Below are 13,689 nucleotides of genomic sequence, written 5' to 3' on the forward strand. Positions count from 1 at the left end.
AGAGACAATTTCATACTCCCTATTACAGATGGATCCATTACAAACTCCACTATGGCAACTTCTGTGGCAGTGAATTCCCGGAAATACAGGGATCGCATTAATACAGGAGCTGTGGCAGCAATAGCCACTGCAATAGCTCCTCAGAGTTGCTTGTCCCAACTGTTACAGAGAGGAATTCTTTTTGCCTTGTTTTTCTGCTGCTGTTTATAAATGTAGGAGATGCATATGATTAAAGTGTCTAGATCTGGAAATCATATTTTAATCCCAGCATGTGTGTCAGAGAGAGGCAGAATAGATTAATTTCCGAATTAATAAGCTTGTATAAGTTCTATGAACACTTAGACAAATTCATAGTCAAAAGGATAATATCAACATTTAATTTAAAAGCCTCTTTAAGGAGTTTCACTGCCATATGTTGAAAATCTAATCTTTAAAAGAGAAAATATCTAAAAGTTTGGCTTACTTCTCAAATGTGTCAATTGATATTTTGCTTAATTTGACCTATTTATCTTAAAACATTTATAATCTGTTAGGGGGATGTTCGTAGCTAAATGTCCAATTTGGTTTGTTTGTTTTTTAAATCTGCCATTCAGTTGCCAAGAAATTAAACAAACAGATGCCACTCTTTTTTGAGGGGCTCCATTAAATACAATGTCTTACCCACCATCTGCTGGATCTGCAGCAGCAATTAACAGCTACACTCTATTCCCAGAGCAGAGCTGACAACAATTGATGGGGCTGGGATCCTGGCATTTTCTCCTTCCCACTCCTCACCCTCTCTCTTCCAAGTACCTATAATACAATATTTCTGCATAGAGGACTGTGTCTGCTCAGGAGAGAAAGGAATGAGCTATTCCTTGTTCTTCAAACAGTTGTGGATGAAAGTCCTCCCCAGGCATTACACTTTTTTAAACAAAGAGCATATTCAACAATAACAACTGAGCCCATAGATGTCTGCAAAGGCTGCATGAGCAAAGTTTGTCTGACATCTTTTGGAACAGGTCCCCTCTGCAACAGTGTGCAGCTGCTCTGAGGAGCCAGGGGCCAGGGCTGCACACAGGCTCCTTTCTGCTGCACCACTGGTTCAATCCCACCTGTGTGGGAAGCCATTGAAAGTTCCTACCTCTGTTTGATATGGAAATACCTGAGGAGGCTCAGCCTAGTGAGCAGCCATGAATCATGAGCACTGGGTGTGATTCATGCCCATTGTCTGACTGCCAGGTAACTGGCTTTGTACCAGTAAACCCTCTTGGAGATGGAGTCCTTTATTGGCAAGTGGCACTCTTAGTCACAGGATAACATGGAGTATCTGGATTCCCTTACTGACTAGGGTGTCAGCCTTCAGCCTACAATCCAGTCCTCTCTTTTAGCAGAGCAGATTGATTAGTAACCAAGTCTAGTTGTGTCAGGGAGAGTTTAAATTGGTCCTTAGGAAAATTTCCTACACCACAATCGTCGTCAAACACTGGAATAACCTGCCCAAGGAAATTATAGAGTCACGATCCCTGGAAGTATTTAAAAGACCTGTAAATGTGGACATCGCTTATTGGTGGACTTGTCTGTGCTGGGATAAGGTTTGGACTTGATGTTAAAGATCTTTTCCAACCTAAACAATTCTATGATTTTATGATTACTTACCTTGGAACAAAAGAGCTTCCCTGGCCTTTTCTTCAGTGTTTGTGGTGATGGCACTGAGGCTTTTCTTGGACTACTGGGTCTGGATGTTAGTTATGCTCTCTCTGGCTTCAGGGAGATTCTCAGGGCACCAGAGAATGCACTAGAATGAATTTTAAAACATCTGTGTATCCAAGGCTCCAGGTTTTTAATTGATGCAGAAAGTCCATATGCAAATATACTAGCCTGCCAACTCCCTTAGCTTCTGGCACACATCCTCATAACTCTCCAGTGTCAAAGTCTTCCTTAAAAGACAATGAACTTCCTCCAAAAGGTGCATTTTTACAGTGAGAGAGAGAAATTCTTGATGCTGCAACAGTGTACAGCTTTATTTTCAACAAGTTATCTGCATTTCTGTCAATGGCAGAAGAATTTCAGTTCCTCTGTTTTTCAGGCTCATAGCCTGTCCTCAGCACAACTGGTTTCTTCAATGAGGCATGAAGAAAATAAAAGGACATCAGGGTTTAACATTTCAGATGCTCAGCTTTGCCACAGTGTCAGGATAGACAGGTGCACATTATTTTGGAAATTAAAATTTCTATCCTGATAATAAATCTGTATAGCAATTATCCTTATTGCCCTGTATGGTGACCATCTGTAAAGGCAATCTGAACTTAAAAAAGACATCTCATAAATCAGGTGAGATTTAAAATCTTCCAAGAGTTTGTAAATCTGCCCAGGATTTAGGGATTAATTGAAGAGCAGACAGCTTAATACATTAACCTTTCACCTCTGCAGTCCTGGGCTCAAAAGCTGACTTAGGTCAAGAAGTAAAAAAACAGATTGGTGATTTTGTCCTAATCCTTACGAATGCTGGGGTTCAGGAAAGCCTGGTTAGCACTGCTTGCAGTTCCCCATTCTGTCAGCAAGGGATTGCTTTGGGTGTGGCACGTCTTGTCGGCTGCTGGCACTCCATTATGAGGGTATTAACCCAAGTGTAAAGTCAGGTGCCCAAGAAGAACAATTAGTAAGCTTTGGTGGCTGTAAAAAAAGGTCAGGAAGTGCCAAGGACAGCTCTAAATAATTTGTTTCCTAAAACTGACCCAGGTCATTGAAGGGATTGCAGGGATGCTGCAACAGGCAAGGACAGGAGGCATCATCCCCATCAGCCCTTCCACAGCCCTGCCCCACCAGGTGACCATTCACACTCATTGTCATTCCCACCCCAGTGCTGCCTGTGCCCTTCTCACAGGGCTTGCCAGGAATGCAACTTTGCAGAGAGGCAGTAAGAGAAGCTGGGGTCAGCAGGCCTTCCTTAATTTCTTTGTGTCTCTCCGAGCACAAGAAAATTCAGCAGTATGCAGCAACATGGACCATCCTTCTCCCAGTTTCCTCTGTCTTGTGGAAGATGGGGACACTGCAGAGGTCCTGGCTGTACCCTCAGCTATGTGACAAGAGGGTTTTCTGTCCCTTGGCAGTGACCCTCAGCAGCCTGTCCTTGCTGACTGGGAACCAAACTCTGCTTTACAAGGATGGTCCAATGATGAAGGTGAAAGTGTAGCCAATGGCAGTGACCATTGGTGGCAGAACACAGTGTGATCTGCACCTGTGTCAAGCCTGGGGAGAGGGATTGAGCAGTGCCAGTGTCAGCAGCAGACATCTCTCTGGGGAGGCAGCACACTCTGAGTCCCTACTAAATAACACTGGATTGGGAAGTCACTTGATGTGACCATCCCTCTCTGTCAGTGTACAAGTATACCCACAGATTTATGTTCCTCACAACCCTCAGACCACCCTTGAGAAATATCCATGCAAAAATAAAAAATGCCCATGACCCCTCTCTTTGACTTTTTGACCTCTCCATTTCTCCACAAATACCCTGTCTGCACAGGATTTGCCAGATGACTGATGAGATTGGGTCTGATCTCTGCTCTGAGAGGACATTTGAAAATAATGTGATTTTCTGGAACTCAGAAACACAGACATATAATCTACATTTCCAGTGTGGAGTTGAGTTTTTTGGTCTGCTTGGAACAAATGTCATCCTGGGGGTTTTTAACCTTACAAAAATGCATTCATTCCTAATGCAGGACAGAGGTGAGATAAAAAACACACTGTGAAATCCAGTGATAGAAATTTTAATAATTTATTTTTTTGCCTGAGATCTTTTCACTTGTTCCAGCTGGTTCAAAAACACTTGGAACGGTTCAACAAGGCTTACATGACTGAAAACAAACCTTTGCCAGCAGCAGAACCAGACTGACAGAAACAGGACAAGAGTTTTTTATGCCACAAAAATGTTACTAAGCAGCATATAGCTTCATGTGTGTTTGCACTTTGCCCCTCCTGACTGAATTATGAAATATTATTTACTAAAAACATTATCATTCACTTTTTAAGAGAATTAATATGATTAAAGGGTTGTTTGAGAAGCGATGATTGAAGTTCCAACTATTAAAATTCACTCAGTGTGCAGGAAAATAAAAAGGCACTGAAATTCTTTTCAAACCCAAGCACCAGGTGCATTAATTACATTTCATTGCATGTTGGTTTATTACTGCGGTCACTTGTGCCTTATGATCTGCATTAACACCTGCGTTCTATGGATATCTTGGTATTTCACTAAACAAGATGAATATTGGCCAGATGGTGACTCCAGTAGGAAGCATTTCACATAGATTTTCCTGCTCTGCACAGTTGCCTGTAAAGGAATCCTGAATGTCATGCTACACCAAAGCAGACCCAAACAATACAGAGACCATTTTGAAATCAACTGCCCTGAAAGCACATTCAAAAAGGATCAGATGACAGACAAATCAAGGCCTTGTAACATGGATCTTGCTGATAAATCCCTTGTGTGTAGCACAACGGCATCGTTTGAACCAGCATTTCACCCCATGGGGTGACCCTGTGCAGGAACATAATTCCACAGAAAACTGGGTCAGCTCAGGTCTGAAACACTTAGCAAAGATGACTCAGTGGTTTTTTTTTCTGGTGCTCTGTTTTTTCTCCAGGTTGCACACATGACCTTTCTTCCATAGTGCAGGTTAGTTAATGTACAACAGGCATCCAGCCCCTGGCAGGTGCCATGACAAGGAGTCAGGACAAGAACCCCACCACGCCTGGCACCTTGGCTTTTGACCAAGGTGGGGAGCACTTCAGGACAGGGACACAGACCTCACTGTGCCTCTTACTGGCACTGTCTTGCTCTTATCCAACACACCAGAAATTACTTGCTGACCTGCAGCAGAAATAAACAGATTTTCATGCTGGCATGGTATTACATTGTTGAAAATTTGGACAAACCTTCTAAACTTGCAATCAGCACCTACCTCAAACCCACCTCACCTAGAACACACAGCATCATTCCAGGGCATCATCCAGTGCAGTCTGTGAGATTTGTTTCTGCTGCAGGATGTGTAGAAGGTTTTGTCTGTGTGAGCAAGATTTTTTATTGTGGACATCCATGTTCAGGCTTCTTTTTGTTGTCCTTCACTTGCAGATGTCTGTCAAGGATGATGTGACTGTAGAAACTGAAGTGTCAATACAAGTTTTCACACAATCAAAAGCATTGCGTTTTCATGGTCTCCATGGTCTTGTAGTACAATTTTCTCTCCCCCGGGTATGCTAGGAGGAGCTCAGGGAGTGCAGCCAGTTCTCGCCAGCTCCCTCCTCTGCCCACTCTGGCAGGATTAAGTGCCAGGAGCCTTTCTTCCTCTGGGGGCTGGCAGACACCTTTTCAGCAGGTAAAGCTGGGATGCTCTGAGTGTGCTCCTTGCAGACTGTGGTCCCCAGGCTGTTTCTGCTGTACCTCTGGGAGAGGCTAGGCAGACTGAAGGGACTAAGGCGAGAAAATGCAGCAGCATAGCTGGCAGATTAGGGCACAGAGAGGGCACATAGTGTTGGGAATGGGGACTTGCCCTGAGAGCAGAACATAGCAATAGCCAAAGTTTGAGTACTGAAGAAGTGGATAGAGGCCCACAAAAGTCCCCCAACATGAAGACAGTCACCAAGTCAACACTCTGATGTATACAAAGGAAGGCAGAAAGTGAAGGACAGGGCTGGCCAGCCACTGAGCTCAGCACAGTGCTCAGCACAGGTGCAGAGCAGCCACCAACCCAGACAGGAGCTGACCCAAACCAGCCCCACACCAGCTGCAGGCAGCTCCTGACACTCTGCTGGTGTGCAGGGATGACCCTAGAGCTGGAAGATGCTGTCCTCTCTGACAGGTGAGCTCCTTGTGTTGATCACCCTGTTGTTCCTCACAGAGGCACACAGCACCAGATCCAACCTACAAAAACAAGGAGCTAAAAAAGCATGGATTAACACTCCCACCTTTCTCCCAGGCATGCTTCCCCCAAGATGCTGTTCAAAGAAGACCAATATCTCACTCTCAAGAAGTGTAGACAAATCCTATTACAAGTTGAGATTAACCGTCAGTCAGATAACTCACCAGTGCAGAGATCAAATATAAAAGATGTATGTTCTGTGTCATCTGTTTAGCAACCCTAAATTAGCTCACACGGGTGGATGGTGCTGGCCAAATGGCAGAACATGTGCTGCAAATGGAAATCAGAGTCAAAGCAGAATCCTGTGGGATACCCCCAGCAATTTTAAAGCAGCTATCTTATTACCTAAGCAATTTTCAGGGACAAGCAGAATTCAGACGCAGCCGACAACGCTGTCTCGTCCAACCTTGGTGAAACTACTTCATTATTATTTCAGTAGTGCCTGGAGAGCTCTATCTGCTGCTCCAGTTTCTCTGCAAAACCCCTTCCAACAACCCACAATAAAAGACATCCCTGTGAGGACAGACTTGCAGTTTAATTTAAGACAAGGAACAGCAAGTGAAAGTAACAAACAACCAGAGAGATTAGAAGGGAGAGGGTTGATGGAAATGGTGGAAAGCACTTGTCCCTGGAGTCCCTGTATGTGTACACACACATACTAGATACAGATTAATGTGTGCACAGATATTTCAGAAGCCACTTAACCTGAATATAAGGCGTCCAGAAATAATTTATAAAAGAAATCCACACATAAGGTGGAGTGCTGGAGGATGGGACAGACCTGCCTTGCTCTTTTGCTGAGGATGCAATGTGCACAGGTAGGTTTGACTTGGCTTTTTTCATACCACAAGCAACTTTGGAGTCCATAGGCAGCAGTCACATATGTGACTGGCCTCAGTGATCTTAAAGGTCTTGTCCAACCTAGAAAATTCTGTGATTGTATGATTGAAATATCTTTTGTTTCTCAGTGTACATAGTACATACATTTGACCTCACAGCCTTGGCCTGGGAAGCAGGAGAAATAAGAGGTCTGTGCAAAGTGGCCTTGATGTAAAGTCTAGGGGTGCTCTCTTGCAGCTGTGTGCTCTTTGCTGCCCGGGATATGACTGTAATTGAGCTGGGAAGCAAATAAATTCAGCAAAATTAATATCAAAGGGATCTGTTTGTTTGTGTATTGTTTAAATATTTCACATTTCTTTTAAGTCTTGCTGAACAACTACTGCACAGCCTTACTTCTTGTGGAGCCCCCAGCCACTTCCCAAGCAAGCCCTTATCATATGTGTGGGTGAGGAGATTCAACCTGGCAAACCCACAGGGAAATCAGCATGTCTTGAACTTCTCCTGGGGGCTGTGGGCTTAGGACAGCTTTTCCTTTTTCCTAGGGGAAACTAGGTGTGCTTAGTCCATCTTTCATCTTCCTACCACCTGGCATCACATTACAGTAGGGAACAGATTGTTCAGGCACACCAAATGCAAAAAGGATTCTCTAAAAGGGAAAAACAATTTGCAGAGATACTGATGACAGCAGGATGCTTTGAACATTTCCAGGTTTGTGCTTGCTCACGGATCAGGGATTATCAGAGGAGGCACAGTAATGCCATTGAAGTGCAAACAGTTGTGAACATGACTATTGTAATCAAAACCCAGTACTTGTTTGGGAGTGGCATCTTAAGAAGCAAAAAAATATTTTTGAAGAGGTCACTTCCAGAAAGATTAATAGGAATTCCTTTGTGCCAACAGCAGCATGTGCACTGCTCTGGAATGAGGAGATTCCTTCTTTTGCCCCAGCCCCTAGGAACACAATGTGCAGGAGTGTCTCCTGAAACCCTGACAATGTGCAATAAAAATTCACTTTGAAAAAGGAGCACCTCTGGTGATGTCTACAGGCTTTTGACTTTGCTCTTTCCTTCAAACACCACTCGTGATGCTGAGCGCACATTCTCTTGGCCTATTTGTTCCTGGCAAACAAAGAGCAAATTCTCCTGGGTACAGCAATCCATTTTTAACACTCTGTAATTATTTAGAAAAATGTTTTGATAGGATAAGTGGAAAACTGGGGCATTTCAGGTTCAGGAGAAAGTTCTTGGAGTATTATGTGAAAGAGACTTGGAGTCTCTTTATTTATGGCACTACCTCCAAAAAGTCCACCTTTTCAGCTGTGGCATTTGAATCTATTTGCAATTCATTGAAAAGCCTCTCATCACTAAGTGCAGAAAGCACAAAACTCCTGAGGGTCTGCTCCAAAGTGGTGAGGGAAGAGAGAACACAAGGACTTTGCTCCCTGAGCATTGTTGGCAGGGCAGGTGCAGAAACTGTCCCTTTCTGAGCTATTGTCTCATTCTGTCCTCCCAAAATCTATGGGACTTCATATGTTAATGTACCCTTTTTGGAAGCCCTCTGATGGAAGACATTGCAGCAGAAAATGTCAGAGTCCTTAGCAGGAGACTCGAGTGCTGTGAGTTATATGGCCCAAAGGCACACAAGCTTGACACAGGCAAGGAGCTGTGTCTCCTGCCATCCTCTGGCCAGCTGAGAATGTCAAGGATGAAATCTAGAAGCTAAATGTCAATTCAATTTTCCTACAAGGGCATATTTTTCTTTAAGAAAAGCATGGGCAGAAACCACTGAGATCAAGCCTGTGCACTGGGTGCACAGCAGCCTGTGCGCACACTGCCTGCTAACTTCAAAACGGGTCACCCTCTCTTCTTTTTCTTCCTCCAGTACTGGTGCTCAGTGTCTGTGACACTGCCTTGTGCCTGTCTGTAGGGCGGAGCCACTGACACTGGGAAGGTGACCAGTAGGTGTGGGGGCTGGGGGCATTGTGCTGCAGAGGGAGGTGTGGGAAGAATGTAAATGCAAGCAATAAAAAAAAAAAAAAAAAAAAAAAAAAAAAAAAAAACCAACAACAACAACAACAAAAAAGAAAAAACAAACAGAAATGAAAGGGTTACAGGTCTGTTGTCCTCAAAAGACCCATTTTCTTTCAGGGAGACTGCAAAAGAGAAATAAAGGGGAAAAGCCCCTAAGTCAGTATATGCACTGCCATCTCCTGGTGGACAGAGAGCCCCGTCCGTCCTGCCCTGCCCTTCTGGCTGCCCTTGTGTTACAGCGTCCTCCCTCACTGAAGGACAATGGCAGCGTCAGGAAAAGGCCCTCACAAAAAGCCCCCCAAAAGACGTATTTTGCTAGTGTTCTGCATGCTAAAAGCAGAAGAGCATCTGGCTAGATGTGGTTTGCTGAAACCAAGGACAAAACCTGTGATGGGAGCTGGGTCCATCCCAATGATGGCCATCAACATTTATGATGCCTCTCTCGCAGCTCCTCTGTGGCAGAAATGATGTATCAGGTAGGATTACAGACCTTTCAGTAAGCATTTCAGCCTTTAAATATCATTTTTATTTAGAAAATCCGTAGATGCAATCAAAGCCACAGAAAAGGTTAAAACAGAAAATTAAATGGACCAAGATGGGTAAATTGTGGTATGAGCAGATAGACATACTACCGTTGCCAGCAAAACAGCCAAAATTCTGTGGGTTCATGCTAAACAAAAAGGAGTCATCCTTTTTAACATTACTTTTCATGCAAGAGCAAAAAAGATTTTATGGATACATAGAAAGCAGGAGATGCATTACAGGGCTGCAGGGCATATGACTGGGAGAAAATCCAGACTGCTCCACTGCAGGGACAGCATCACCCCCCATCTTTGCTTATGTTTCCCAGCCAACACTCCAGAAAAGCAGCTGAGATCAAAGCCATGGAGGGAGGATTTGACTTTGCCTCCAAGAAAAAGATTAAAGTATTTGAAAATAAAGTTCAGCTAAGATACCTGTGATTTGACACAGTTTTTTGCAGGAGGAGCTTCAGCCCTTTTCCCTGCCCTGCAGATGCAGGTTTCAGGCAGCATTCCCTGCCTAGCTCCTAAAAAAAATCACTCAGCAGTTTTAAGTATGTCACCACCAGGATCAGTCTCTGTTTTTAAACGTAAACCTTTGATAGGACACCTGTCCCCAGTGACAGAGCCTGGTGAAGTGGGCCTGTGGCCTGCAGAACCATTTTAAAGCTTCCACGTTTGTGTGCATCTGGTGGAGCTGGAATTTCATACACCTGTCAGAAGCTGAAACCTAACACACAGTGGCACTTGGAGAGGAAATATTGTGACAGATTTTATTTCTGAAATACAATGAAGAGAGGCAGAGTCAGGCAGCTGGGTGCAGAAGCAAAAGGGTGGGGGAAAAAAGCAGGCTTGCACTGAGGACAAGCTCTTGTAGCACTTTATCAGAATTGCCTTTTCTCTCTCTTGCTGTTTTCAGTGTTTTCATTCTGCCTACTTCAGCCCCTGGATAAAAATATAGAGAACCTTTTAAAAGAGAAGATAAATCCTTTCTTTAGTGAGATGTAGGTTACTGATATCTGCCTGGTTATAAAACCAAACTGAGATATTTAGCTCAGAAAAATTCCAGTGCCTAGAAAAGCAGATTTCTTTTGGCTTGCTGACATAGGTGGGGCGCATCTCCATTCCTAGACAGGACAGGAGCATTCCTCAGGATTCTCAATATTTCAACCTCTCCTTTTTGCATCAGCACTGGCACCACGTCAGACCAACACCACCATGAGAGGTTTGCACAGACAAATGTCCCACACTGAGCTGTGCTACAGAATGGGTGGTGCCCACCTCCAGCTGTGCATACACACATAAACTGACACCTGAAGCTCATCCTGTAATGACTCTTCCCCCCACACACTCTCTGGGGACAGCTGAACACCACTCATGCACCAGCCTGGCTTCCCCAGAGAGCTGCTCCAGGAGCCCAGCTAGTGAGCAGGCCACTTGGGAAATTCTGGTTTTGACTGTGCTGGTTTTCCTGGAGAGCAAATGCAATTTGGTGTGTTGTTGTGATTCTAGAACTCCTGATCTTCTGTGTCCACCCTGCTGGCTACCATCAGATGATGTCCCCAGCCCAGACCAAGATGGATTTGCTCTCCAGGCACATGGCAGGAGGCACATGCACTCCCAGAGACACAGCTTGGTCCCAGCTCCACTGCTGCTGAGGGACTTGTACCAGGCCCTGCACCATGCAGAGCAGCTGGGCTGTGCCTGGGGCTCCCAAAGGCGAGGGATGGTGCCCAGGCTGGGCCAAGGCCAGTGCAGGATTGCTCACCATCCTCAAACCTCCCAACAAGAGGATGTAACTGGATGGCTTTTAGCAGTGGAACCACAGGATCACAGAACATGCTGAGTAGGAAGGGACCCATCAGGCTTGAGTCCAACTTCTGGCCCAGCACAGGACACCACAAGAATCACAACAAGAGCTTTTCTAATGCATGTCATTTTGAAAACAAGCTCACACATGAGTTGTACTAGCAGGTCTGAGAAGCTGAGGAGTTATAGAAAGGAGGAAAGAGAAAAAGAGAAAAACCTTTCAGGTCTTTAAACCAAAATCTGTTGAGAGTCAAATGCTTCCACCACAGTTCTGGTCTGAATAGTGTAATCCATTCCTTTTGCTTGTTTTGCACAATTACGATTGCTTTTGTAAGCACTGACAGAGATTAAGATACCACAGATCTTAGAAAAACAAATGATGTATTGCTAATTTCTGAGCATTAGAGAGAGAGGTCACATCTGAATGATTAGGTTAATTCCTGAGACCCCTGCTCATATCATACAGCTGCCTCAATTAATTTAGCTGTAATGGAAGTACATATACTACAAACATAATAACTGCCGCAGTTCATCATGTAATTCATCTTACAGTTATTGGATTACTTGCCCTCCCTCAGAGATCTGGTTTATCCCCAGATAAACCTGCATCTCCAGAGTGGCAGGAGGGCCCTGCAGAGCCACTGTGTCCCTCTCAGTGCAGACAGGCTCAGTTGCTCTCCCTGCAGTGACCCCCTTGCAGCACCAAGCCCAGCCCTTGGCCCTCCAGCAATGCTGACCTTCCTTATCACTTGCTGTTCCCTTCTCTCTCAAACATGCTCATATTTTCCCCAGGCAGCATCTCCTGTTCAGGAAGAAAAGGAGAAAGGGCCCCTCCATCACAGCCACATGGCTGATCCTTTGCCTGCCCCACAAAACCTTGGTTCTGCTGCACTGGTCCCTGGAATGTGCCAGGTGTCCAACCAGCCAGTTACAAGCCAAGAATCTTGCTTCATATTTTGCAGACACCTCACTTTAGTGCTATTCTGCGCTGTGCATAGATTCCCATTTTTTTACCACAGACTTTTTTATCTACAGATTCTGTATAGCCACTACAGCAGGCTGATGAGTGTGCTGTTTGTTGCCTGATCCTTCCCTAGCTCGAGCTTCAGATGGACCAGTTTTGGTATAACAGAGACTTCAGCCATGCCTGCAGCTCTGCATGGTTCCTGTTGAACCAGGCACATGGCACATGAACTTTCCACTCCAGAGGATTTTACTTTTATTTTTTTCAGGGCAGCTACCTCAAAGATAACTCAATCACTGCTCTGAACTCATAGACATTGCTACAATACTGCTGCTGAACAAAGGCAGGCTTTGATTTATGCAGTGGAAACAGAGTGGGTAGAAATGTCTCAGGATTCAACAGCCTGTCAGTTTTAAACCTTATCCTCAGTCCCCATAAATTATGTTTGAATTAAAAGCCAGCTTGGAGCAGCAAAAAATAAATTGGGGTATTTCATGTGTGTGTGTGTGTCCCTGTCCTTGTTCCATACCCCAGCCTTACACTGCACTCACATCTTTCAGAGGGATGCAGCATTTCCAGGCTTTCATGTGAGAACACATTGTACTCCCATTTTGGATTTCTGAGACAACATTTTTTTGTGCTCCCATTTTGGGTTTGTGAGACAGAAACAGAAACCACTGCAGTTCCTGTTTTTGCAGAATGAATTTCCTTCAAGCCAACAGTTTGTTTAATTTACCAAAGCTTTAGCTGCTACACCTGCAAAGCACATCCTCATATGATTTTCCAACAAGCAGGAAAGGATCCAATAGGGAAATTAGTTTCCTTTTTCTCTCTTTCTTTTTTTTGGTGCTTTTCAGTAATGATGCCAAAAATTTCTCTGCCCAAACAGTGAGTTTAGTGTGTTTGGCTTTGTGATGTGAATATTTTTGCACAGCTTCTAATCTGCTGTTATTTAGCAACAGTTTTTATAGTGTTATTTTCCTGCACTACTTGGAGACTGCAGTCAGTTCACAAAGATTTTTGGCAACTTTTTGAGTGGCCTATTCTTTACTGTGTGCATTTGTGCTTGAAAAACTGAGAACAAATCGGCCTGGAGGATAGAAAGCCTTTAGCACTCTTGGCTATAAAGAAAAGCTTGAAAATATGGGCTGATTTCATCTGAAATATTCAAAAGCTAGAAGAAAATGAAGACTCACATATATTGTATTTAACATTTTATCATTTGGAGTTGGGAATAGTTGAATTCATGAATTTTGCATGTTTGGAAGTGCTCTTGTTATAATCATAGCCTAAATCAAATGTAAGTAGCAACAATCAGATCTAGTTTGGGGAGATCACAGAAAATAAAAAAAAACTTATATTACTTGTAAATGTGCAAATGAAAGCTTTCCAAATGACCAGATGAGTGAGAGAGACAAAAGAATGCTGCAAAACACTTTTAAATTGAATCTGCAAGGGGTTTGATCATATATTCCAGGCATGTCCTACCAAAGCAGCTACTATAAACCCTCGATACAGAAATGAAATGTACAGCACAGGTCTGCACATCTCGTGCTGAAAATCAGACAACTCCTTTGATAAATGCCTGCCTTTTTCTGGAGTAACATTCACTTCAAAGGCTA

The sequence above is a fragment of the Ammospiza caudacuta genome, chromosome 4 (genome assembly GCF_027887145.1).
Source record: "Ammospiza caudacuta isolate bAmmCau1 chromosome 4, bAmmCau1.pri, whole genome shotgun sequence".
Lineage (NCBI taxonomy): Eukaryota > Metazoa > Chordata > Aves > Passeriformes > Passerellidae > Ammospiza > Ammospiza caudacuta.